This window comes from Triticum aestivum, chromosome 3B (assembly GCF_018294505.1).
Source record: "Triticum aestivum cultivar Chinese Spring chromosome 3B, IWGSC CS RefSeq v2.1, whole genome shotgun sequence".
Classification (NCBI taxonomy): Eukaryota; Viridiplantae; Streptophyta; class Magnoliopsida; order Poales; family Poaceae; genus Triticum; species Triticum aestivum.
The window spans coordinates 339,442,787-339,465,437 of record NC_057801.1 but is presented as its reverse complement, the minus strand read 5'-3'; the positions used below and the strand labels follow the sequence as shown (position 1 = coordinate 339,465,437).

The window sequence follows — 22,651 nt, the reverse complement described above, 5'->3', positions numbered from 1 at the left end:
AGGCGGTTTATACTCAGTAGTTATATTCCCAACATTAGGCCCCAGATTGATTTGAACCTGTTCATGTCAATCTTCAACACTTAGAAAAAACTCCTTGAATATCCTCGTATAACCCTTGTAAACCGCCATGATGTCTCCTCCATATGGACTTGATAAACTGCCATGACGTCATCTTCTAAGATTGCAGCGAATCGTCATGACATCATCTCTGTATAAAAACCTAGGAATACCTTTTTTTATTAATTAATCTCTGAATACCGAAACGCCAGCTGTGTCAGATATCCAATTTTTTGCTCCTCGATTCTCACGCCTGTCACTTATCCCTTTGTCTTTATAAATAAGACCGGGGGTACTTTCCATTCTCCCCCTTGCCTCTTCATCTCTTCTTCTTCCTCGCGACCCCAAAGGGCCCAAGCTCCGCCGCCGCCGTCGACCTTCGCATCTGCACCAACAAGGCCACTGCATCAACCTGTTCTTGACCAGATAAACTGCGACGCACCTCCGCTGCCCCGCAGCACCAGTAAGTACTCCTCTTCCCAAATATCAGATCTGCATTAGGGTTACACTGTTCTTCGGTGTTCTTCATTGTTCGTCCTTTTTCTCTCTTGGATCTCATAACTTGATCTGAAACTGATAATAAAGGTGTGCAGTAGTAGTTCAGTGCCCCTAGTCACCCTCAGAAACCACTTTTTACTGCATGAGATCCCATCCAAGCATATGCGCTCTTCTGCTGTCGCGGCCTTTAGGTTTAAAATTTCTCCCCTTTTGTAGAACTGTGGTAGATCCAAAATTATCACACCAACTTGTAAAACCTGTTTGTGCAACACTTAAGAAAATTTCAGATTTGTCCCTTCTGCACCATTGTAGGCAGTTTAACCATTAAAAGTTGATAATCCGTCCGGTACCATTAGCCCTCTCTTAAACCGCAAATTTTTCCTGAGCATCAGTATCTGGTTTAACATGTACATTTCCTCTAGTTGATTTCTTCCCCCGGCCTGGCGCCGGTTTATGCATATCAATATTGAACCGTAAACCAGCGTTGAACTTCTTTTTACAGCTTGTTATCAAAATGGATAAACAGTTCTTCTCTTGCAATTGGGCTCCCTCCCGGGGAACGGAAGAGCAACTTAATTCGTATGTTGTGACTGGCGCTTTAGCAAAACAAGAAACCATCCATTGGAGAGCCCCGGGAAAATCCTCCTGAACCTCAAGACGGAGAAGTAGTTGTTTTTGTACATCATCTGGACCGAGGGTTTAGCCCTCCCAGATCAAAAAAATCCGGGATGTACTTGCCAGCTTCCAACTCCACCCTCAAGATATTGGACCGAACTCTGTGTCCAACATTTGCAATTTCCAAGTGTTTTGTGAAGTTTATCTGCAAGAAGAACCGACCGTTGAGTTTTTCAGAGACTTCTTCCACTTGAACCGCCGTACTGAATTTACTGACGGCCCCAACACTGAACTTGGCGGGGTATCAATTCAGAGAAGGAAAGAAGTCAATTTTCCTCACGCCAAACACCACAGCCACCCCAAGGACTGGAATCAAATGTGGTTTTACTGCCGGAATACCACTCCTGAAGATGAAAATCCCCTGTCGGGTTATCGTGCTCACCGACTCAGTAATGAACATCCTTTGCCTCAACGTCTTACTGCCAAGGAACGATCAAAGTATGCACCACAGATATCTAAGATCCGAGCCTTTATGGCAAATGGTTTAACCGGCATTGACCTTGTCCGTTGCTGGGTTTCATGGAGTATCTTGCCCTTAAGCAAGCGTCCCGGTTTAATGTGCGAGTATATAGGAGAGTTAAAAGATCTGAAACGTCATATCGATATTCAGCTAACTGATGACAAGATTACTGAAGCTGTCAAAAAGATGTTGGATGAACCGATATCTGAGTGCAGCAAGACTGGGATGCGTCCCTTTTATGCATCCAATAAACCGCCAGCGGTAAGAATTGTATATTTCTGCTTTTAATTCGCCCCCCTGTTGAAACATTTCTGATGACCTGTTTATCTTTGCAGAGCAATGACCCGTTCTAGAAGAGGAAATCTCAAGACAAACCAGCAAAGCCACAAGACAAACCGGTGAGAGCGCCTCGAGCTAAGAGTAAGGCCTCAAAGAAGCAAGCAAAGAAGAGAACCGCCGAATCCCCTGATCCGGCTCAAGATGTTGATGACTCGGAATCAGAGGTAGAACTTGATTCCCTTGGTTCATTTTTCATGCACCTTATTGACAATGATCATTATCAGGATGATACGGAAGCCAGCCGTGTTGATCACGTAAAGGTAATTCCCCTTTCTTCCGATTCAAATCATGTGCCAGTATGAAAACTCCGTCGTGCAGTCCGGAAAGTAAAACGTTCACGTCCTCTCACTTATTTGGATCCACACTTTTCTTTGAAGACACAGCAACCTGAAGCTCATCGCACAACCCGGCACAGTGGCCAACAAGTTACCTCCTCTGGTTTACCGGACACCTCGGTTCGAAAACACCGTCCAGAGGTCTCTTGTACTTCTAATAAATCTTATCCCAAGGCGGGTTACTTCCGATACCCTCTTAATTCGTCTGATTCAAATTATCAGGGTACTTCCAATTCCTCCTCTGGCGATTCATCGACTACCCAGATGCCTCCTCTCAAGACCGTCCCTGGGTAAGCATAGTAATTTTAGTTTTGCTTTCTTGCACCGGTTTATTAAATTAACCTCTATTTGTTACTTGCAGTGCCAAAGCCCGACTCAGTAAAAAGGCCAAACTGACTGCTCCCACTTATGATAACCCGGCTATTGAACCGGAGAGGACCTCAGAAGCTGCCAATCGAGATGCTAATATTGCTCTGGATGATCTTGTGCCACAAGGTCAGGACACTTATGTTGATCCACTAGAAGTTAATCCGACTAGTCCTCATGCTGATCCGCCAAGCCCAGCTACCCATCCACCAAGTCCAGCCGCCGATCCACCAAGCCCAGCAAGAGCCTCTGCTAAACCGTCCAACGCAGATAAGATTGTTGATGGCACGACTGATGATGTGGTGATTACCGGTTTTGGCCACACTGCTCCTGGCAACCTTGTCACTTTATCCAAGCACAGTGCCAAAGAAGAATTTGCTGCTGCAGATAAAGGCAAGTGGAAGACTGACTTGTCAAGTAATCCTCATCTCAATGCTCAAGATATTCATTCTGGATATTTGAACCGGCTATATACAAGTCGTGACTATGAAGTCGGCTTGGTAAACCTAATGGAAGAGCGATATGAGGTAAACACGTGTTCCTTTGAATAACTTCTTCATTTCCTTATATCCTGCTTCAATGATCAAGTCTAGTAGCCCCCAAGGGCCGGTTCATCAATATGAATGTGAACCGGGACTTACAGTAGTAGAATATTTGAATGTTGCTTGCGTAGCCCTTGTAGACCGGTTTATACTTTTAGGATGAACCGGTATATTTTTTGTAACTTAGCTTCCAAAATTCATTCCGGTTATCAATATGATCCGGTTTTTTGTTAAAACCTGGATGACCTTGAATTTGAACCGATATGCATTAGCCCCCAAGTGCCAAGTATATAACTTGTTGTATGCTTGGGACTTAAAATACTAGATGAAAGCAATCCACATTAACCCCCAAGTGCCAAGTGTATAACTTGTTGTATGTTTGGGGACTTTGAGAAAGTATTAACAACTTTATTATCTGTCTTTTGCAGGCTGACTTGAGCAACAAGGATTCCCAAATCGCCGATCTTCAAGAAAATATCAAGTCCCAGCAAGCAGAAACTTCCAAGGCCAAAGATGAGTTGAAGGGTGTTTTAACCGCCATGGAGCAGTTGAAGGATGGCTTCAAAGGTGAGTGGGCAGATTGGGAGACTGAGAAGGCCACTCTATTAAAACGGGTTGCGGATGCTGAAGCGGCCCTTAAACCGGTGGCGGAAGAGCTAACTGGTTTAAAGCATCAGATCAATGCTATGACTTAACTTTGTAATGAACCGTACTTTATCAGCTTTGAAACCGCCGGTTTAATAATAACATTGTAATTAGTGCAGGCAGCCGCGTCACCCATCTTGGCTCAGATATGCACAAAAAGCTGAAGGTTGCTTATACCTTAATTGAGCAGCTATATACCGGCGCTCAACGAGTTATCTGCACTGCTTCATACAACAAACCGGCACCAACCTTAATCAAAGATACCTTGGCCAAGCTCTCCATGACGCCGGCCCAGTTAGAAGAAATGAAAAGATCTGCTGTAAGGGTTGCGCTTTATCTGCACTGACTCGGGCTAAGGCTTGGATAGCTGACCTTGATCCAGTGGATATCGGAAATGGTTATCCAAGCCAAAAAGAAGATGGGTCGGAGTTTGACGAGGATGCCCTTAGAGTTCTAACAAAGGAAATGCGCCCACTTGCTAGCAAACTGGCCGAGGACACTGATCTGTCTTATCATCGGTCCATCTATGATGCAGACAACAGACAGATTGCTACGTCGGTTTATGAATTCCAAAATTTAATCCCGCCAACTCGTAAGCATACTTATGCTCCTGACCTTGAACCATCAGATCTTATAAGTGATGAAGTTGTCTTCCGAGCTTTGTGTGGAATTGACTGGGCCACCATTGACTTCCAGCCAGTGGATGGGGAAGCGGAGGCTGAACCGGCGCAAGGTGATCCACAAACTTCTCATCAAGCCGAAGAGGAATCGTAATCCGGAAGCCGGTTTATCATTTGTGCACTGTCCTCTATAGAAAAAACAATTATCTTTTTGGGCGGTTAAAGCGCCTTGTAATAGGCTAGCTTAAAACACATGGTCTGATATGCCATCGTGCATAGCTTGAAACACTTGGTCTGCTATGCCGTCGTGCATAATCACTTTCCTAAGACTGCCACTTTGTCATAAGATGCAAAGTCTGCTTATGATCTTTATCAGTGTTATGCAATCCTGTTTTCTGCATGTCATAAACTGAAAACTTATCCTGGCGGTTTACCGCCGGACGGGTTACGATGCCCAATATGAAGCCAGAATTTATAACCAAGGCTGTAAAGATAATGAAATATGAAAATACCTCATACCTGTGATTTAAATCACATCGATGGTTTACCAATCGTTTTTGTAGTAAGGGTGATAACCCAAATCCTGAGTGTTGATAACTCTCACCATGTTGTGCTGGTTTATAATAAACCACGCCGGGTTATGATAAACACCGAATGATCATCCTGGGGACTTATAGTCAATGCCAGACCGGGCTAATAAACACCGGTTTATAATTGATTTTGTGCTAACAACTGATAGTTGAAAGCTGCACCGGGTTAAGAAACACCGGGCTGATGAAATGACTTATAGTCAGGCCAGGTCAATGGACGCCGTTTTACCTTAAAACCTTACCAAAGAAAAACTTGCAAAAACAAAATCAAATAAAAAACTTGTAGTCGAGGCTTTTCAAGGGCTGTCAGGCCCAAATTCGAGGCTTTTCATGGGCTGCCAGGCCACTGAGTTAAACCATTTGACAAATCCTTTTAAGATGGGCCTCCAATTAACCAATCGTTGTTTTAACTTTGACAAGTTCAGGGTCTGTATAAGATTGACTTGTCAAACGTTCGGCGGGTCATACCAGGATTACCTGGACGGAGTGGCTTACGTGATGAAGGCAGGTTAACCCGGGGTTTTAGGTGAATACACCTGGCTTCCAAGCCTGGCTTGATAGCCTATTGCAAGGGTCCTTTCAAACTCTTTGTTGTTGTGCACAAAGAGCCCCCAAGTAACATTGTGAGCTGTGCTCAATGGGTACCTATGTTTGAGCTGTGCGTGGCAACAGACTCTCTTTGGTCCCTTGGGTGTGAAGCTCCCAAGCTTTGTTGTGGCTTTATAAACCGGTTTACTGAAAAACTCCCTTTGTAAGCATGAGCCCCCATGTAACCAAGGAGACATAAGACGAAAACAGCAGAGGCCCCGCTTTAGCAAGGATGTTGGTTTATTTATTGATCATAATATGTACATTGTCAAGAATATATACATAGTAGGAGCCTGTGGCTCAGGTGTAGTAAGGCCGAAGGTGAGCTATATTCCACGGCCGGCGAGTCTCCTCCTCTGATTTACGTGAGTCTTTGTGCTCTCGAACATCGATGAGGTAGTATGACCCGTTGTTCAAATTCTTGCTAACCACAAAGGGTCCTTCCCAAGGTGGAGACAACGTATGCATGTTAGTCTGATCTTGGATGAGCCAAAGCACCAAGTCGCCTTCTTGGAAAGTCCTGGTTTTAACCTGGCGGCTGTGATAACGCTGCAGGTCTTGCTGATAAAATCGCCGAGCGAGCTGCCGCAATATCCCGTTGTTCATCTAACAAGTACAATGCATCCTGTCGTGCTCTCTCATTATCTGTTTCAACATAGGTTGCCACTCGGGGCGATTCATGACGCATATCACTTAGGAGAACTGCTTCTGCTACATAGACCATGAAGAAGGGTGTGTAACCCGTAGATCTATTGGGGGTGGTGTTAATACTCCATAGAACGGAAGGCAACTCCTCCACCCAACAACCCGGCGTCCGCTTCAAAGTGACCATAAGCCAGGGCTTGATACCCTTTAAGATTTCCTGATTAGCTCTCTCAGCTTGACCATTAGATTGGGGGTGGGCTACCGATGACACATCAAGCCGGATGTGCTCACGTTGATAGAACTCTTCCATAGCTCCTTTGGAGAGATTCGTGCCATTATCTGTTATAATGCTGTGTGGAAAGCCAAACCGGAAGATCACCTTTTTCATGAACTGAACCGTTGTGGCCACATCACACTTGCTCACTGGCTCTGCCTCCACCCACTTGGTGAATTTATCAACCGCTACCAGGAGGTGAGTCTTCTTATTCTTGGATCTCTTAAAAGGCCCAACCATATCCAGCCTCCAAGTTGCGAACGGCCAAGTAATTGGCATCATCCTCAACTCTTGAGCCGGAACATGAGCTCGACGTGCAAACTTCTGACAGCCGTCACACCTTCAGACCAGATCTTCTGCATCAGCATGAGCTGTTAACCACTAAAAACCGTGCCGGAAAGCCTTAGCCACCAAGGATTTTGAACCGCTGTGATGACCACAATCTCCTTCATGGATTTCACGCAAGATCTCATAGCCTTCTTCAGAAGAAACACAACGCTGAAACGCCCCTGAGACACTGCAGTGGTGTAATTCGCCATTGATAATAGTCATGGACTTAGACCGCCGGATTATCTATTTGGCCAAAACCTCGTCCTCTGGTAACTCACCTCGGTTCATGTACGCCAGGTACGGCAATGTCCAATCAGGGATAGCATGAAGAACCGCCACCAGTTGAGCCTCCGGGTCAGGAATCGCCAGATCCTCCTCCGTTGGTATCTTGACCGACAGATTATGCAGAACATCCAGAAAAACATTAGGCGGCACCAGTTTACGCTGCGACCCAAGCCGACTTAAAGCGTCTGCCGCTTCATTTTTGCGCCGATCAATGTGCTCGACTTGATAACCTTTGAAGTGACCAGCAATGACATCCACCTCCCGCCGATAAGCCGCCATGAGTGGATCCTTGGAATCCCACGTACCGGATACTTGCTGAGCCACTAGATCGGAGTTACCAAAGCAACGTACCTGGATTAAGTTCATCTCCTTAGCCACCCGCAGACCGTGGAGCAAAGCCACATACTTAGCTTCATTGTTAGTACAAGGAAACATTAAGTGGAGAACATAACAAAAATTGTCACCTCGAGGGGAAGTAAGAACAACTCCAGCCCCCGAGCCCTCCAATTGTCTGGATCCAGCAAAGTGAATAGTCCAATAAGTGTTATTCGATTTATCCTCCGGTGCCTGCAACTCTGTCCAGTCGTTGATGAAGTCTACGAGCGCTTGGGACTTGATAGCAGTGTGAGGCATGTATTTCAACCCGTGAGGCCCAAGCTCAATAGCCCACTTAGCAACCCGGCTAGTTGCCTCCTTGTTTTGAATGATGTCTCCCAATGGAACAGAACTGACCACAGTGATGGGATGGCCTTGAAAGTATTGCTTAAGCTTCCAGCTCGCCATAAACACTCCATACACCAGCTTCTGCCAATGGGGATATCTCTGTTTGGACTCGATAAGCACCTCACTGATATAGTAAACCGGCCGTTGAACCGAATATTCCTTACCAGCCTCCTTGTGCTCCACCACAATAGCCACGCTGACAGCTCGGGCATTAGCAGCCACGTATAACAGCAATGGTTCCTTATCAATGGGGCAGCAAGGACGGGCGGTTCGACCAACTGCTTCTTCAAATCTTCAAACGCCGCATCAGCAGCATCACCCCAAACAAAGTTGTCTATTTTCTTCATCATCTGATAAAGCGGGATCGCCTTCTCCCCCAGCCGGCTGATAAACCGGCTTAGTGCTGCAATCTGACCTGCCAGTCTTTGAACGTCATTGATACACGTTGGTTTAGCCAGAGACGTGATAGCCCTGATCTTTTCCGGATTAGCCTCAATGCCCCTGTTGGACACCAGAAAACCCAAGAGCTTGCCAACCGGTACACCAAAAACACACTTAGCCGGATTAAGCATCATCTTATAAACCCTCAGATTATCAAAAGTTTCCTGCAAATCAGTTATGAGTGTCTTTTCTTTCCTGGATTTCACCACGATATCATGCACATAAGCATGAACATTGTGCCCAATCTGATTATGAAGGCAATTCTGCACACACCACTGATAAGTCGCCTGAGCACTCTTGAGACCGAAAAGCATAGATACATAACAGAAGGCTCCAAAAGGAGTTATAAAAGTTGTCTTCTCCTGGTCCTTAACTGCCATTTTGATCTGATGGTAACCCGAATAAGCATCCAGGAAACTCAAGCGCTCACAACCTGCCGTAGCATCAATGATTTGAATACGAGGGAGGGCAAAGGGATCGGTTGGGCAAGCTTTGTTCAAATCTGTGTAGTCCACACACATACGCCAAGTGTCGTTCTTCTTAAGGACCAGCATCGGGTTAGCCAACCACTCAGGGTGAAACACCTCCACAATAAATCCTGCCACCAATAGCCGGGCTACCTCTTCACCAATGGCCTTGCGCCTCTCTACATTAAAGCGGCGAAGAAACTGTTTGACCGGTTTGAACTTTGGATCAACATTAAGAGTGTGCTCAGCGAGTTCCCTCGGTACACCTGGCATGTCAGAAGGTTTCCATGCAAAGATGTCCCGGTTCTCATGGATGAACTCGGTGAGCGCGCTTTCCTATTTCGGATCCAAGTTAACGCTGATGCTGAACTGCTTGGATGAATCGCCAGGAACTTAATCAACCAATTTAGTCTCGTCAGCCGATTTAAACTTCAAATCCGGATCATGCTCTATAGTGGGCTTCTACAGAGAAGTCATATCTGCCGGATCAACATTGTCCTTATAGAACTTCAACTCCTCTGTCACGCAAATCGACTCAGCATAAGCCGCATCCCCTTCCTCGCACTCCAGAGCAATCTAGCGGCTACCATGAACCGTGATGGTCCCCTTATGACCCGGCATCTTGAGCTGCAGATAAACATAACACGGCCTTGCCATGAATTTAGCATAAACTAGCCGTCCAAACAGGGCATGGTACGAACTTCTAATTTTGACCACTTCAAAGGTCAATGTCTCGGACCTTGAATCATGATCATCTCCAAAAACCACTTCCACAGCTATCTTACTGACCGGGTAAGCTGATTTACCAGGTACCACACCGTGAAAAACGGTTTTTGACGGTTTAAGATTCTTATTTGTTAACCCCATACGCCGGAAGGTTTCATAATACAAGATGTTGATACTGCTCCCTCCATCCATGAGCACTTTGGTGAATTTATAACCTCCAACTTGCGGTGCAACCACCAACGCTAGATGACCAGGATTATCAACCCGGGGCGGATGATCCTCCCGACTCCACACAATAGGTTGTTCAGACCAGCGCAGATAACGGGGCACCACCGGTTCAACAGAGTTCACTGCCCTTTTATGGAGCTTCTGATCGCGCTTGCACAGACTAGTAGTGAAGACATGATTTTGTCCACCATTTAACTGCTTCGGGTTGCTCTGATAACCCGACTGCTGCTGTTGTTGATTCCCTTGCTGATTATAACCACCTTGGCTGCCCTGATTGCCTTCCCTGTCCACCTTGGTTACCCTGAAAACCTGAACCGGAGTTACCTCCACCATAACCCGGTCCGTGAAACCCGAGTCCTGAACCGCCAGATGGCCCGTGATCATACCAAAAGAGATCTGGATTTTTGAACTCTCGCATAATGAAGAAATCCTTCCATAAATGTGTAGCCGATTTATCTTGCGTCCCATGCTTTGGGCAAGGCTGGTTCAACAGACGCTCCAGATTCATCCCTGATCCTCCGCCCCGCGGGGGTAGTTTACCCTTACGGCGCTGATTATTACCTTGAACATTGGTGTTAGCCACAAAATCAGAATTATTGTCTTCCTTGCGCTTACCATTATTCCCATGGCCAGCCTGGTTATGCTATCCTTTTGTGTCGGCATTCTTCTTTCCCTTCTCCGGCTTCTCTTCGTCAGACTCGGGATCCTTGGTATTATCAGAATCGGCATACTAAACCAAAGCTGCCATGAGCGTTCCCATGTCATTGCAGTGACGCTTGAGCCGTCCCAATTTCATCTTCAGCGACTTAAACCGGCAATTGCCCTCCAATGTTATAATTGTCGAATCAGCATTGATGTGGTCCAACGAATGCAGGATTTCCAAAACCCGGCGCACCCAATGAGTAGTTTATTCGTTCTCTCCTTGGACACAAGCAGCCAGATCCACGACCAACATGGGTTGTTTGCACGTATCCTTGAAGTTCGCTATAAATCGGGCCTTCAACTCCTCCCATGAACTGATCGAGTTAACGGGCAGACTTTTTAACCAGGTGCGAGCCGTTCCGTCTAACATCATCGTGAAGTATTTTGCACACGCTGCTTCATCCACATCCAGCATCTCCATTGCCATCTCATAACTCTCAACCCATGACTCGGGGGGTAAATCGGCGGTGTAATTAGGCACTTTACGCGGACCCTTCAAATCCTTGGGTAGCCGCACATTACGCAGAGCTGGGGTGAGGCATGGTACTCCCCAAGAGCTAAAAGCTAATCCACGTTTAACTGATGTCGCCGGTTAAACCGGCGCGGGTTGATGATTCGGGTACTGCGCTGCCAACTGCGCCGCTAACGCTGCCTCTCGTCGTGCTCTGCCATTGTTTACCACATCCTGAGCATTCATACCACCGCGTGCCGGATTAGGCCCTCGAGGGGCATCACGGTGCCGCGCACTGCTTGACACAGCCGGTTCATCAATGTGCCTGTTGTAACTCTTGCTCGGACGAGGGGTTGAATGTATTCTGTCTCGACTATATGAATAAGCTTGCTGTTGCACCATGGCGGTTTGAAGAAGATCCCTGGCTCGTCGCGTTTCAACCACCGCCAGTGATTCGCCCTCCATCGGAATAGCTGCCAAACGAGACGCTGCAGCAATCACGTTATCCAAAGGGCTGGAGAAGTGACCCGACGGCGTTGGTATGTATTGCGGCGGGTGATCCGTCCGCCGAGGCGGGTCCATCACCCGTGGCTGACCCGGAGCTCCGGTCCGAGGTGCCTCGGTCCGGTTCACTGCTGTCGGATCACTTGGCCCGGCCCCCGGCGTATTGAAGAGATTCATTCCTTCGTAAACCGGCGGCAAACGGGATCGGTGCCTCCTCCTTAGTACCTCGTTTGACGTGTTCTGATCCAGCATGAGCCGGTAATTATGTGCCTGGATCTGCTGTGACTGGGCATCTAAAGCGGCCCGTTCTTCAGCCATCCTGGTTTCCTCAGCTGCCAAGTCTTCCTTGGCCTGAGCTATCTGATCTCGCAGCTTTGTAACCTCCGCGTTATGCTGATCCTGAGTCTCCGAGGTAACTGATGTGGTCAACCACGTCGTCTAGGTGTCCAATAAACCGGACAGAACTTGAGCGGCCCGACGCGTAGAGCATCCTACCCCGGCTGCCGATCCAGAAATCATTGCTGCTGCAGACGAAGATTACAATGTGGGATGTGTACCGGCCATGAAGATTGCAACCTAGTTTGGTGGTTCAAAGGGGTCCAAAATACTGTCGCCATCGGAACAGCCCCCGATCCGGTCGTCTTACAATTGGTACATCGACTCGGTTTCGCCAGTGGATGACTCGCCATCTGAGTAGATGGCCATCTCACCGTCGGACACCGGTTCAGATTCCGCACCATGGATGAATCCTACGAACGCACGCTTCATGGCGGGCTGAACCCGGGCAGGACTCGCACGCTGAGCCATCTCGATGAGGTCGGTGGAGATGTCCGGCTCAGGGCCCGGTTCGCTGATCTTTCTGACGAAAACATGAATTCCGCCAAAGGGGACCCGGTACCCGTACTCAATTGAGCCGGCCTCGGGGCCCCATCCTGCGTCGTCGATGTAGAGCTTGCCGCGATGACTCTTGGTCATCTGGACAACCGCGTATCCCTTGAGTCCTTCAAAGTTGCCCTTCAAGAACTCAAAACCATCGTGTGATAGCCCCACGGTGGGCGCCAACTGTCATGGAATTAACACGTCAGATGTCCTAATGAGAGGACTTAGTCGTGCAGCCATCATAACGAGATTAGCAAAAAGGGTTAAACCAAACAAAGGACACAGGGAGTTTATACTGGTTCGGCCCCTTGCGGTGAAGGTAAAAGCCTACAATCCAGTTCTGGTGAAATTGATGGGGTCTCGATGAGCAGGGAGCAAATCCGCTTTACCTATCTCTCGAGTTGTTGTTTCTTGTCCCTGAACCGCCATCGGGTCGTCCCTTTATATACACAGGTTGACGCCCGGCGGTTTACAGAACACCGAGGCCGACTCATACATGTGTCCGGCTCGGTTTCTACCTTTGCTAACTTACAACACAAGTTTACACATCTCATGCCGGTTTACGTTTATGGGCTCTAAACCGCCTTTTGGCTCTGGGCCTCTAAGCTTCAATGACCGAGCGTCATAGTCCTTGTCTTAAGAGCATAAACCGGCCCCTTCTGGGCGATTTATACTCAATAGTTATATCCCCAACAACTGCCAAATGGTAACATTGGAAGGTTACAGTTTGACCTATCTTAAATATAGAAGGTGACATTAAATGGCCACAACTTTCAGTGTCTAGTTGGAAGCAAAGTCATGTTATCAGTGGCTAATTGGTTAGCAGAACTTCTAAAGAGAAATGGAAGCAGAGTCGCTAGTGCCTTCGTGCACCCCACAGTGAGATCCCTGGCGCTGCACCTGGAAATGAGGTCAGAAAGGCTCATGTCGCACTTGGCAGCCATCTCGCTCCCTACCTGGTGGCATTGCCTTGTGGTTGGCCCGGCGCCCGGCTTGCCGACAAGCACCGGGGGTAAGCCAATTAACCATTGCTAACCCAAAGATCCTGTAAAATCCTGACCAAGCACTTTTTTCACGAAACTAAACTCTTGAACTTGCTACATGGCAGTCTTTTGAACCTCCTACAGGAACAGAATATATATCATACAACATATATGTTTTGCAAACTTGGATCTTGTACTCAATAAGAATCTCTTGTTTCTTGGGCAAATATCAAAAGAAAACACTCAATAGAATTGCTTGTTGTACTATATTTTTATAGAACAAATTGTACTGAACTAAAATTAGAAATTGTACTGAACTAAAATAAGAAACTTAAACTGAGTGTGTCAGTAAAAATAGAAGTAGAACATGTAGGTCTGAAAGGCATGGATGTGAACTTTATTTGTGCAATGAAACCAACACTCAGAGTCTCACTTTTTTATTTTCTTACATTTAGAAATTGATTTGACAGCATGTGGACTCAGCTCATGAACATATCATCCTTGCTGCTGGTTTATCAATAACACTTTTTTCTAGATGAAGCCATGCAATCCCGTCATCAATTGTAAAAAGAAAACTCCTTTCTTTTTCATTTTCCCATGCAATAACACAAGCAAAAAAATCATAAAACCACGGTGGTAAGACCAAAGCTACATGAAAATACCTTTTCTTGAGCTAGCTACTACATGTAGTAGTAGCTCCTCCACCACTGTAGCGTCCCTGTATGCTCCTTGCACGGGCCACCACTAGGGATCAAGCGATGCTGCCACTCAACACATTGAACCACCTGTAGGAATCAAAGTGAACGGAAGGGATTCGAACACATCAATGGACACATGTACTACACAACAATGTGCATATGTACTGTTCATAACAACAAACTAACAAAAAAAGATATATGGGACTGGACCCTGTAGATGAAACAAAAAAGTTAGAAATACTTTCCAAAAAATTCTCAGTAAACAACTTTTATCACAACCAAGACGCTGACTTTTGTGTACTTAAGTACTAATCCACCCAATGATCCACTCTGCACACAGGCCAAAGATGCTTAATCAAGTCACTAATTGAGACTCCAAACTGAGACAAAACTACTATTGCATACTACTCCCTCCGTTCCTAAATATAGGTCTTTGTAGAGATTTCAACGAGTGACTACATCCGCAGCAAAATGAGTGAATCTACACTCTAAAATATGTTTATATACATCCGTATATGGTAGTCCATTTGAAATCTCTAAAAAGACTTATATTTAGAAACGGAGGGAGTAATTAATAAAACAGATACTAGTCTACAACAGTTCGGAGCAGCATGCAGAAAATACTATAGTATATACTTTGTAAGCACTTAATAGTTCAAGTTAAAATAAACTTCCACATCCATCGAACTTCATATCCTGGAGTAACATGTATATACTTTTGCGATGCAAATAACTAAACTTTGGAAAGCATCAGTACAAAGTAGCAATATCGGTAGAGCACTTAGGAAGGCATCACATAGTGCTCATCCACCAACAAATTGTCCAGAACACGAGGTTTTAGCAACACGATAAGTAGTAGTAGTATTAATCTTGGTGGCAAAGTAGCAGCGACAAAATAGTAGGCAACTATTACTAATTTGCTCCACAACAGCTTCAGTTCACATTTGCTACAACTTTCAGTTGGAAAAGAAAGACAAAACTGATTGAAAATCCCCCAGTTGGGGTAGTGAACCTTTTTACTGAACAACTACAATTCTACTATATAGTAAACTGATGTATAATTAAAAAGCAGTCTGAATTTTTTGCACAAGCACCGTACTGTTTTATATGTTTTCCAAGAACTTGAGATAGCTCACGTACTGAACTGAGAACACCTAGTTTGTGTTTCAGGAAATAAAATAGACATCCTCTGCTTTTTGTGATAATATTAGGGTGGACTTGGGAGGAGCGGTAGTGTGGACGGCCAATTAACCCCTCTTTTTATTGCTCCTGAATGCATGCAGCTGGGATCCCGGGGCGACAGAGGTGGTCGTCGCGCAGCGGGGAGGAGTAGGAAGGGGCGGAGGAGGTTGTTGCCAATGCTCCTCCTTCCCACCGGTGGCCGCCCATGCGGAGGCAGATCCATGGCGCGTCGCCGGAGGTGGGAGGCGGAGGGTGTGGTGCGTCGCTGGAGGTTAGATGAAATTCGAACTAGATTAGATGAAATTCTACACAGACAAAATGCATGGTGGGAACTAGATTAGAAGAAATTATTTTTCACATTTGAACCACTGAGTTTTTGCACAGTGAACCGATAACAAACTTGCACAGGACCTAACAACAAGAACACACATGAACTAACAACAATAACAAATTTGCAGGCAACCTGACAACAAGAACACAAATGAACTTAAAACAAAAATATAAATGGTGACCAGCTCGGCGGCGCACTGCAGCACGCAGGAGCGGCAACCAATTGGTCAGCTCATCGAGGCCGCCAATACGAGAGAGCATGGTGAGGGCAACAATAGAGGGAGGCTGCATGTGGTGGTCGTGGAAGCACCGTGGGGGTTGAGCCAGAACTGTGGTTGATGGCAAGCCGACACGACACGACAAGCAACTTGGCTTGAGACAATTCTCCAGCACTAGGAATACCTACATAGCAAGTTTGAAAACATAACATTTTAACAACAAGTACGTGCAGGTAGAGGTCATCCCATGGATTTGCATGGAGACTGGATGAACGAGCTGGCCATAAACCTCGAAAAGAGCTATAACTTCTAATAAATCATATCTTAAATCTACTTGTGGGAGTCTCCCTTTCCAGAATCTACAATTCCTGGTTAATCAAAAATATTGATTGCTCAGAAATACATGCGCAAGCTTACCTTTATTTGTACTGTGGCATTTTTTAGCAAAAAATTGGTGTGCATGAGCTCCACAATAACCTGCAGCTTACTGCATTTCCATATTTATGTGTCAAATGTAGAGTGCAGTAGTAGCAAGTCCCTCGGCTTGGTGCCCTGGTCAGGGACGATGCCGCTGGCGACGCACGGCGGCACCTAGATATCTCATCACTTTCGCATCATTGCAGCTGACATCCTTGTGGCCGCGTACAAGATCTCTACAGCATTAGCATGTCCATGTTTTCGATCCGATGAATTTTTTGTCATTGCACTGTTGTAACATAAGGACTAGAACAACTATCAATATAAATTGATGTTTTTTTGGGTTTTTGGGAATGAGAATTCATGTTTTTGCAACTATATGAAAGTTTAAATATGTGTACTGCTCCATAGCAAACTCATTACAGCTGGATGCAGCAAGTCGTACATATCTAGGTTTGATTTCATGTGAAATAAATCAATTTAGCCAAAAAGAGAACCTAAAATAAAGTCCAATTTCTTAGAAACATTACAACAAACAGGTTCTGGGCACCCATTGAACTTAGCTGATTCTCTAGCACCCATAGAATACATAGTGTTTGCTTTTTACATAGAATATGTTGGGGAGCGACATGGGTTTATATATTTTCCAACTTCCACGATTGTTCTAACTGAACTTTCTGCATTTCGCACAAGGAACTCATTAAAAGTTTTTTAGCTACTGAAATGGTTTTTAGTATAGGCACTAAACTAGAAAATGTGTTTCTATCTTTGTTTAACGAACTGATGTAATTTTTTGTACCAAACGGCAACTGCGGTGAAGTTGGTGGCCGTGACCCGCGATTCTACTTGTACTGGTGTCAACGGTCCACTTGGACGGCTGCCAGCACCCCTGGTGGACTAGCTCGTGCCCGAGTCCTAACAAGCACCTACATAGCATCAAAATTTTCAACTAGAGAAACAGGAAAGTTAACGGCAAGCCTTGCACTTGCCAAGAGCTATAATAGCCAGCACCGGGCTTGCACTGTACTATCAGAAATGTGTACTTGTACTTCTCAAAGTAATGGAATAAGGGTACTTTCTCCTGTAACTTTTTTAATTCAACATGATGCACACATCGGTATTTTAAGCACTATGATTTTGTAGCTCTCAGAAAATAAAGCATGAGCATTATTAAACAAAACACAGAAAAGTGAACAACATTTTTTTTATTTAGCAAGTGATATGTAACTAGAGTACTAAAGCTGTCAAGCAAATGCACAATACTGTTGACTAACACATGAAGTGGATGTACGCGTGCCTTGTAGCGTAGGGTTGTACTGACACACTCAGGTACTGAACACTCAGCATCGGAGAATTTCCAATTGCACAAGATCGAACTACACCATTTCATGATGCGAAGACCAGCTACCTGGCTCGTCGTCGTCGAACTGAACCCCGCGCCCCTGTTGAACTGCTGAAATATTTTTAGTATGGGTTAGATACAGTTCCAAACTAGCACCTGAAAATCCCATCCCAAATATTGCTGAAATCTGAGATGGGCTCTAGGCCCATATTGCAATTTCTGAAAAATCTCTAAGGGCCCATGTGGGTTATATGGCACTAGGTGTGTGGGAAGTTTAGTCCCACCTTGGAAGTGGAAGGAGAGTTGGAGTGGTTTATAAGGGACTCTCTCCCTCATGCTATTGGAGCTTGAGAAGAGATGAGGCCCTCGTGCACTCCTCCTCCTCCGCTCGCCTCGCCGCGCCACGCCTCGTCACGACGCGCCGCGGGTTGCGGGATTGAGCCGAGCCGAGCTCACTCCTATGCGCTTCTTTTTGCCGGTCAGGAACGGAGAGTCTTTGACAGGTGGGGCCACGATCTGAGACGTCGGATCGTGGGCTACCGACTTGGACGTGGGTTCAGCCCACGTCTCTCCACGCGCGGCCGCACATATATATGTGGGGCGCTGCCAACCCTAGCCGTCACGAAACAGAACGCATCTCCGCCTCCACGCCCACGTCGTTCCTCTGCTGCTGCTGCCGCCGGCGACTCCGTCCCGTTCACCGCGTACACGGTTGACGGGAGAGCAGGCCTCCGAAACCACGCCTCTCCGGATCCTGTACGGGGAGAGGGGCGATTAGGTTTTTGGGTAGCGACTACGCGACTGCTCGCTTCTGTTCATCTACGTCCGCATCACCTTCATCATCACCATGTCGACCGACACCGACCGTGCCGCCGCTGAGAAAGCCGAGGCCGACAAGAAGGCCGCCGAGGATGCCGCGGCTGCTGTCACCGCCACCGCCACCGCGTGGCCGATTGGAGGGTATACATCGCTTATCCCTCTCGTGTTTCTTTCTGTTGTAGCAGTACTAGCGGTATGCGTAGATGTCTCTACTATATGCGTAGTACATGCTCTGTTAGATCATAATCAGTATGTTATCAATGCTGTCCATGTCATGCTCATGATTTATTCATGGATTAATTTAATCGAAAAACTGCCTATTTACTCAACAATCCAAAAACCTAATATCTGTAGGAGTTTTTCGAATTCTGGTTTTGCTGCTGCACTGAAACCGTCCCCGTTTACGGGGACGTACTTTAAGCGTTGGCAGACTAAAACCACCTTATGGCTCACGGCCATGAACGTGTTCTGGGTCGCCGGTGTGACTCCTACAGGAACGATCGCTCCTGAACAGGAGAAGGCGTTTAAGGAGGCCACCGTGGTGTTCCTCGGGGCAGTTCTGAGCGTGATTGGAGATAAGCTGGTTGATGCATATTTACATATGCGGTCTGCCAAGGACTTGTGGGAGGCGCTCGAATCTAAGTTCGGGGCTGCCGATGCAGGGAGCGAGATGTATATTATAGAGCAGTTCCACGATTACAAGATGGTTGAAAACCGTCCTGTATTGGAGCAGGCTCATGAGATAATATGCATTGTTAAGGAGCTTGAGCTTCTTAAGTGCGAGTTACCGGGCAAATTTGTCGCGGGCTGCATAATCGCTAAGCTCCCCAATTCCTGGAGGAACTTTGCCACCACTCTGAAACATCAGAGGCGTGAATTCTCTGTGGAGGATGTCATTGGCCATCTGAGTGTTGAGCAGAACTCAAGGGCAAAGGACTCGCACGGAAAAGGGGTCGAAGGAACTTCTGTGGCCAATATGGTGCATCAGAAGAACTCCAATTCCCACAAGCCCAGGGGAAAGAACGGTGTCCAACAGACTGCCGACTTTAAGAAGAAGGGTAAGAAGACCTTCAAGAAGAACAAGAAGGATGAGGGCTGCTTTACTTGTGGTTCGGCTGAACATTGGGCCAACAAGTGCCCAAACAAGTTTAAGAAGTCAGGACAGGACTCCAAGTCTGTCAACATGATTGTGAGCAACAATGAGAATGGTGCATCTGGGTACGGTAATTTATTTACTGTTTTTTCAGTGTTTCAGCCTACCGATTGGTGGGTGGATACAGGTGCAGGTGTTCATGTGTGTGCTGACATTTCATTGTTCTCTTCTTACCAGGTCACAGGCCACGGGTCCGTATTGATGGGGAATGGCGCGAGTGCTTCTGTTCATGGTGTTGGCACGGTCGATCTGAAGTTTACTTCGGGAAGGATCGTGCAGCTGAAGAACGTGCAGCATGTCCCCGCCATCAAGAAGAACCTCGTTAGTGGCTCCCTTCTATGTAGAGAAGGGTTTAAGTTGGTATTCGAGTCTAATAAATTAGTTGTTACTAAGTATGGACTATTTGTTGGAAAAGGTTATGAGAGCGGAGGGATGTTCCGCCTTTCCCTCGCAGATTTTTGTAATAAAGTCGTGAACCATATTCATTCGAATGTTAATGAATCTGAAGTTTGGCATTCACGTCTTTGTCACATTAGTTTTGGTGTTATGACGCGGCTAGCCAAGTTGGATTTAATCCCGAGTTTCACTTTAGCCAAAGGTTCTAAGTGCCTTTCATGTGTGCAAGCTAAGCAACCTCGCAAGCCTCATAAGGCCGCGGAGGAGAGACACCTGGCACCATTAGAACTCATACATTCTGATCTTTGCGAGATGAATGGTGTGTTGACTAAAGGTGGAAAGAGATACTTCATGACATTGATAGATGATTCCACTAGATATTGCTATGTGTATCTGTTAAATACTAAAGATGAGGCTCTACACTACTTTAAAATCTATAAGGCAGAAGTTGAAAATCAACTTGAAAAGAAAATTAAACGAGTCCGGTCAGATCGTGGTGGAGAGTACTTCTCGAGTGAGTTTGATTCCTTCTGTGCGGAACACGGCATTATTCATGAGAGGACGCCTCCCTATTCACCCCAGTCAAACGGGGTTGCCGAGCGGAAAAACCGTACTCTAACTGATTTGGTTAACGCCATGTTAGATACATCGGGTTTATCCAAGGCATGGTGGGGGGAGGCTATATTGACGGCATGTCATGTCCTGAATAAAGTTCCGACAAAGGATAGTGAGATCACTCCCTATGAGAAATGGGCAAAGAGAAGGACGACACTCTCGTACTTGCGCACTTGGGGCTGTTTGGCGAAAGTCAACGTGCCGATCCCCAAAAAGCGTAAGCTTGGACATAAGACCGTGGACTGCATTAATTTGGGCTACGCTAAGAACAGCGTTGGCTATAGATTTCTAGTAGTGAAATCTGAGGTACCTGACCAGAAGATCGGTACAATTATGGAGTCTAAGGATGCTACATTCTTTGAGGATATTTTTCCTATGAGAGATATGCAAAGCACTTCTAGACAGGAATCTGAGGAGACTCCTGAACCTGCCATCCCTATGGAATATTATGAACAAACACATGATGAAAATCCCGAGGAGGATGACGAGGAAACCCTTGGTAGGGGCAAGAGACAAAGGACTGCAAAGACCTTTGGTGATGATTTCTTCGTGTACCTCGTGGATGATACTCCCACTTCTATTTCAGAAGCGTATGCCTCTCCAGAAGCTGACTACTGGAAGGATGCGGTCCGTAGCGAGATGGATTCCATCATGGCTAACGGGACATGGGAGATCACTGACTGTCCCTATGGTTGCAAACCACTGGGATGTAAGTGGGTGTTCAAAAAGAAGCTTAGGCCCGATGGTACGATTGAAAAGTACAAGGCTAGGCTTGTGGCCAAGGGCTATGACCAGCAAGAAGAGGAAGATTTCTTTGATACTTATTCACCTGTGGCTAGACTGACCACCATTCGAGTATTACTCTCGTTGGCGGCCTCACATGGTCTTCTCGTCCATCAGATGGATGTTAAGACGGCTTTTCTAAATGGAGAGCTAAAGGAGGAAATCTACATGCAACAGCCTGATGGCTTTGTGATAGATGGTCAGGAAAGAAAGGTGTGTAGGTTGATAAAATCTTTATATGGCCTGAAACAAGCACCTAAGCAATGGCATGATAAGTTTAATACAACTCTGACATCTGTTGGTTTCGTTGTTAATGAGGCTGATAAATGTGTATACTATCGCCATGGTGGGGGCGAAGGAGTTATACTGTGCTTGTATGTTGATGACATACTGATATTCGGAACCAACCTCAAAGTCATTGAGGAGGTTAAGTCCTTTCTGTCTCAGAACTTTGAGATGAAGGATCTTGGTGTGGCTGATGTTATCTTGAATATCAAGCTACTGAGAGATAATGAGGGTGGGATCACACTTCTGCAATCCCATTATGTTGAGAAGGTGTTGAGTCGCTTTGGATATTCGGACTGCACACCATCTCAAACACCATATGATCCTAGCGTGTTGATTCGAAAGTCCAAAGGCATGGCTAAAGATCAATTGAGATACTCTCAAATCATTGGTTCACTGATGTACCTAGCGAGCGCAACGAGGCCTGACATCGCGTTTGCTGTGAGCAAACTGAGCCGGTTTGTTTCCAAACCGGGTGATGTACATTGGCATGCTGTAGAAAGAGTTATGCGCTATCTGAAAGGTACTATGAACTATGGACTTCACTATACCGGATACCCGTCGGTACTTGAAGGGTATAGTGATGCGAATTGGATCTCTGATGCTGATGAGATGAAGGCCACAACTGGGTATATGTTTACTCTTGGAGGTGGCGCTGTTTCCTGGAAGTCTTGCAAGCAAACGATCTTAACGAGATCGACAATGGAAGCAGAATTAACGGCATTAGACACATCTGGTGTTGAAGCGAGATGGCTTCGAGATCTTTTGATGGACTTGCCATTGGTTGATAAACCGGTTCCGGCTATCCTTATGAACTGTGACAATCAGACTGTCATCACCAAGGTGAAGAGTTCAAAGGACAACATGAAGTCCACCAAACACATAAGAATGAGATTAAAAGCTGTCAGAAAATTAAGAAACTCCGGAGTGATAGCGTTGGACTATGTCCATACGGCTAAGAATCTGGCAGATCCCTTTACGAAAGGGCTATCACGTGTAGTGATAGATAGTGCATCGAGGGAGATGGGTATGAGACCCACATGAGTTACCATGGTGGTAA

The 22,651-nt window shown here is 46.1% G+C and overlaps 1 long non-coding RNA gene across 1 annotated transcript; it reads right to left on the bottom strand.

Moving 5' to 3' along the window:
* Positions 1 to 13,082: 13,082 nt before the first annotated feature.
* Positions 13,083 to 17,712, bottom strand: LOC123069849 (uncharacterized). Its single transcript, XR_006433087.1, has 2 exons — positions 14,016 to 17,712; positions 13,083 to 13,491 (listed from the first exon to the last, which is right to left on the bottom strand). It is a non-coding gene; the product is annotated as an uncharacterized lncRNA (long non-coding RNA).
* Positions 17,713 to 22,651: the final 4,939 nt, after the last annotated feature.